Source organism: Cibotium barometz, chromosome 23 (genome assembly GCF_041138505.1).
Source record: "Cibotium barometz isolate CiBa-2024 chromosome 23, ASM4113850v1, whole genome shotgun sequence".
Classification (NCBI taxonomy): Eukaryota; Viridiplantae; Streptophyta; class Polypodiopsida; order Cyatheales; family Cibotiaceae; genus Cibotium; species Cibotium barometz.
Window position 1 is genome coordinate 12,052,569 of NC_141068.1, and position 6,207 is coordinate 12,058,775.

The following is a 6,207-nucleotide window of genomic DNA, read 5'->3' on the forward strand; positions in this document are numbered from 1 at the left end:
TTTTATTTCGGGGAAACTTATTTTAATAAGAAGAGATATTTTTCCATCCAAAAATATTTAAAAACTAAATTACCACTCTCTAGAAGATTTTCTCTCTCTAGGCCAAAACTGGTAGAAACAAGATTCTTTATATTTCTGAAGAGGGATTTGACTACAGGGGAAGATACTGGACATCCTGAGAGGTTGGGGAGGAATCTTACACCACACTAAAAACTCCATGAGTAGAGAGAGAGAGAGAGAGAGATTTCACACTCAAGACTTGATCTCTTTCTTCTATTTCATTCACAAAATGAATCATACAATTGAATAGGCTTTCTAGCCTAATCCCACTTTACATGTCATCATCTAAGTGGAAAGTTCTTTTCCACTCTTTTGGTCAACACTGACACACCATACAATATTACACGTGGCATTCTTATCTTACTATAATATCTTACACCTCTAGGGTGCTTTCCCACATACACACAACACCGTAATTATATCTCTAAACACAAAATAGTGTAAAGTTGTTGAGTGGTGAGTTTCAAAATTAATTGTGTTTACAATATTTTTTTTGTTTGAGGGATTCTCCGCATCTAGGTCCTCATCCAAGATGTTGTCATCCAATCAGATAGCCTCTTTGCTGCAACATTAGTCCGAAGGTTTCTAGATTTGATACAAGGATCAAATTTTGCAAGCCATTTTTCTTTAGCCCCATCATAAAACATCGTTTGAATTGAGCATCATTCAATTTTTTCCATGGTTCACACCGTGGGTTTCATTAGTTTTTCACTTAACTAAGTATAGTTCATGTGATGCACACCACCAATGACCTTGCCTTGAGAACCCATAAATGAAATTTACCTTGAAAGTTTTGAAATTGACTTTGACCTCAGCTCCTCATAGTGTGGTAAACCATCGATTCGCTTTTCCCGTTAAGCATAATGTGAAAGCTCGAACCTCAGTTCCAAATGTATCACAACGTTGTTCAAATGCTTGCATGGAACCATCAAATTTATTCATATATTTGGATATTTCCTAGGCAACATGTTTAAGAGCACTGCTTAAGCTAAATCAGGCATCTGCATATGTAGGGGTAAGCTTCGACCTCCTAGAATAGTCATTCTTTCCTCTTTTAGCCTTGTTCTTACAAGTCTCTTAGCTAAGAAACTTGTTCTTACAAGTCTCTTAGCTAAGGAGCTCCCCTTTCTCTTGGGTTTCTATCATATGGGACCCCTTAGTCTGAAAGTCATGCATGACTTTGAGATACCTCTAGTTGACAGAGTTGAAACTTAAACTTTCATTAATATTTCATAGAAAAGTTAAAATATCATTACAAGATTTCCAAGTAGTTTTTTTGTGTAAATAGTATAGAAGTACCACACTTGTTGGGGTGGTCAGTTTTTGGACACATACATGACAAAAAATAGACTTCTGGGTGTAAAATAGGGACTCTTGAAGTTTTCACACAATTTGGGATTCTTGAGCTGAAAGTGAAAGCTCCTAGCTTTTCAAAATCTTCCCCCTACTCCCTTTTGCTATTTTAGGCTTCATCTACCTTCTTTTGACCTTGTTCTTGCACCGTGATTTTATAAATTTGTGTTTCACGATCGTGATTCTGCTATTTTGCTCATACACTGTGATTATGGTTGTACAACCGTGAGCAGTGATCATGCCAATTATTGAAAAGGCCCTTGAGTGGACAGGTGGTGAGCATTCTCGTTGCCAATGATGCCATAGATACTCTGATGAAGGGATGATTGGAAATAAGGATTCAACCAGAGATTTTGAGGATTGTGATCAGTGACACAATGGTTTCATTAAAGGATTGTTTTAAAGATAGTTGATGCTCAGAAAAAAGGCAATTTCATATTGGGTGTGTAAGTGGTGTGACTGGTTTTATGTTTGCATGAACTTCCGCCTAGGGGGCCTGGGAACTCTTTTCCCTGGTACCCCGGACAAAACCTAACCAAATTCCTAATTGGATCCCATCACTATAGCGGTTGGGTGGTTGGCTAACCCATGGGACTGGATGGGGGTTAGGCTGGAGTGATGGATCCGTAAATCGAGACTCAATTTTTGTTTAGTTCAATAGATGAAGTAAATCCCGGACAAAAATTGTTCTATGGAAAAGAATCAACGGCTGTGCCTCTCAATGAGGAAAAAAGCTTTGGTCTCTATGATCCAAGTACAATCTTTTCCTGATCTAACTATGGGACTTACGGGTTTGGTCAGATGAGCTCAGTTAGTTAAGGCTTTTCACAACGTTAAGGAAAAGTTATCCTGGTGAAATCGCCCGTGCTTTCCGGGCAAGGAAGTTTTTCCGTGTTCAGTTTTGGAAAAACCGATGGATTAGTCTCTTGTCCGGATATCCGTGGGCGAGGCCCCGAGTGTGGGACCCTGCCCCGCGCAAGAAGTGCTACTTCCGCTGCTACTTAGCACCCCTGAAATTGTTGCGCGGTGGGGATTGGGATCTTACAGTTGGTATTAGAGCAACTCGGCTAATGAGGATCAATCGCGAGAAGCCAAATATGTCAAAACATTTATCAAGAAGTACTAAAAGGTTGTAATTGTGTGATAAAATTCATACAATTTGATATTCAAACTGAAATTCGTAAATTAGTAATTGGGTCTTCAGATGGAAGTACCACTATTGTATGGAATCCCTAACTTGCTTGAGGCCTAGACATGATGGTATTTACCTTATAGTTCCAAGAACCATGACTACCCGTATATACCAAGGGTATATACGCAGCTCTTTACTGGCAGTATATACGAGTAAATCTAAGACTTGAAATTAGAAGCATTAATGCTATCGAGATGATGAATTCAAATGTGGTTGATATGATTTTTAAATTCTGGTTGTGAGCTGATGAGTTGATTTGGATTCTGATTAAAAAATGAAGATTTTTGAATTTTGGATGATTTATAATTAACTAAGTAAAACCACAATGAGGATGAAGGGGACGAGTCCCTGTGATGATGTTCTGAACTGGAATGACGTTAATGACTTTAGCCAATTACTATGAGATTAGTGGATTGTGCTGGCAGATTGCTATTGTTAACTTTTGTCCAGTGGATCAAGTTAAGGGACGATAAATTAAAAATCTGAAAAATTGAAATCCCCATGGAGGACTGTTCAGATGGAAAAAAATTAGTCTGATGGACCATTATTGTGTTAAAGATATGAATGAGATATTCTGAATGAATTATTAACTGCTAATGCGTTCTATATGAGTATCTTTATCCCTTGATTTTGTGGGGAGCCGACCTATTTAGAGAACCCCGAAATCAGTTGAATCAAAAATCGGATTGAATCATAAATAAAGAAACTTAACAAGAATTTTCGTATTGATAGGAACATGGATCGAGGTCGTTGTGGTAGAAATGTTAACCCCCAACTTGATGAAGAAGAGCTCGACTTGGATGTTTGTAAAACTCTTCATAGTTCGTAGCCTGGACCTTTCAAGGGTGAAGAAGAAAACTTGGGCGAGACTGTGGAGATGTGGATCGAATCAATGGAAGAATACTTCTAAGGAATTTTTATATCAAAATTAGAATTCTCTTAAATTCTATGTTTAAATTCTATGAGTCTTTGATAAATGAATAATTAAATACTCTAAGAGAGAAATTCCTATCGTTTTATATTCACACGGATTGTAAAAAGAAAATTTAGGAAGTCTATCGAGATCGAAATATTCAGATAAATGATTAATCTATTCCTCATTGGAATCTGTAACTAATTTAGAAATCAGTTAAGTGAATATTCAAGAAAGAAATTTAGTAAAATAGTAACTGAAATATCAAACCTTTTCAAGAAAGATAGTTTAGGAAAAATCTTATCCGACTCGAACCTGGAATAAGACTATGACCAAGACCAAACTCTTTCGTCAGTTTTGAGGAAAGAAGGTGTGACCAGTTTAGAAAAATACACTCAAAACTCCTCCAAATCTGAAATTAAGTTTAAGACCCTTCAAATTGATATGTGGATCAAGGTTATAGAATTCGAGGAATTCTGGTATGAAATTCAAAATTTCGATCAAGAAGTTTTGGGGATACTGCTTCAAGAAATACTCCTTGTATTCAAAAGAAAATCAAATTGAAAACTTGCATAAAAACCCTATTTTTTTAAAGGATTATCGTATGCCAAAATACTGGAGGGAGCATTTGGTATATGTTTTTCTAAGGGAAGCTCGGTTGCAATTAGCTGGCGGAGGAGTGTTCAAAGGACGGCTCACGTGGCGGCAAAGCCTGCCCAGGTCTTGACCAACCTCGGTATGGTTGAAAATGGATGTGAATGTGTATGTGAAGAATGGATGTGGATGTGTATGTGATGAAAATGGATGTGAATGTGTATGTGAAGAATGGATGTGAACAATGGATATGAACAATAGATGTGAATGTGTAGGTAGAGCACAGTCCGCCGAAATCGGCATAGTAATTCGTAAGAGAGGGATGACTTTCACAAAGCATGTGATTTTTTGGATCTGAAGAATGGATGTGGATGTGTATTGAAGAATGGATGTGGATATGTATGTGAAAGAATGGATGTGGATATGTATGTGAAAGAATGGATGTGGATGTATGTGAAAGAATGGATGTGGATGTGTATGTGAAAGAATGGATGTGGATGTATGTGAAAGAATGGATGTGGATGTGTATGTGAAAGAATGGATGTGGATGTGTATGTGAACAAATGGATGTGGATATATATGGAAAAGAATGTGATGTGATGTAAAGAGATGTGATGTGACATGAATATATGTGGATGTGAAGTGATAGATATGAATGTATGGATAGATGTGGGTAGTCGTACATGTGAACGATTGGATGGATGTGGATCAATGAGATGAGATGTGAATGAATTAGATGTGATGTGAAATGGATGTGATGTTATGTGGATAGACTGAATGTGATGGGATGGTGATGAGAATGAATGTGATGGATATGAATGAATGTGATGTGATGGATGTGAATGGATGGAGGTGATGTGATGTGAAATGGATAGATGTGAGTGAATGAGATGTGATGTGAATCAGGATGATGTGAATGAATGAGATGTGATGTCATGTGAATGAATGATATGGGATGTGAATGGATGAGATGTGATGTAATGTGAATCGTGATGTGAATGAATGAGATGTGATGTAAAATGGACGTGATGTAAATTGGGATAGATGTGAATGAATGAGATGTGATGTGAAATGGACGTGATGTAAATTGGGATAGAAGTGAATGGATGATATGTGATGTGAATGAATGAGATATGTGAATGGATGAGATGTGATGGGATGTGAATCGGGATAGATAGGAATGAATGAGATGTGAGGTGAAATGGATGTGATGTGATGTGATGTGGATCGGGGTAGATATGAATAGATGAGATGTGAATAAATGTGATGTGGATATGGGTAGATGTGATGTGGATTGGGGTAGATATGAAATGGATGTGATGTGGATCGGGGTAGATATGAATGGATGAGATGTGAATGAATGTGATGTGGATATGGGTAGATGTGATGTGGATATGGGTAGATGCGAGTGGATGAGATCTGATGAGGATAAATGAGGAAAGATGTGATGAGATGAAAATGATGTGATTGGATGAGAATGAAAATACATATGAAATGGATGTGGATTAAATAATGTGGATTGATGTGGAAAAATGTGGAAAGACGAGAGTTCATTATAGAAACTATATTTATGACCTGTTTTTAAATGACTATTTCATGTCAAGAATGCTGGGGAAGCATTTTGACCGTCTTGTGAATGAGGTCGTGGAGCCCTATCTAATAATGTTGCAACAGCTGACGGAGAGTAAATGGAGGACGTCTCGCATAGCAAGGTCGGCTGAGGTCTTGACCAGCCTCGGTTTGATTTAAATGGTGAACTTCCGGTACGGTGGATGAGGGACCAAGGAAGCGGCCTATGAGTGACGCGCTAGGTGACCTATGAAGGATCCTAGAGGGTGCTGATCATACAGTTCTCGGGCTCTAGGTCACTAAAGATACCCACTCGTGCGTTAGGGAAGATATTGGATCAAGGAGTAAGAGTTGTTTTCTAAATTCGGGCATGGATCTAGTTGATTGACCTTGCTAGTCCTCATCGGATGAGTCCATGGCTTTTTTTTATGGATCTGTTGGTTGATCTTGCTGATCTTCAACAGAGATTCCATTTTGATTTTTATAAGTGAATATATTGTCGGGTACTATGAGCTAGGAACTATCA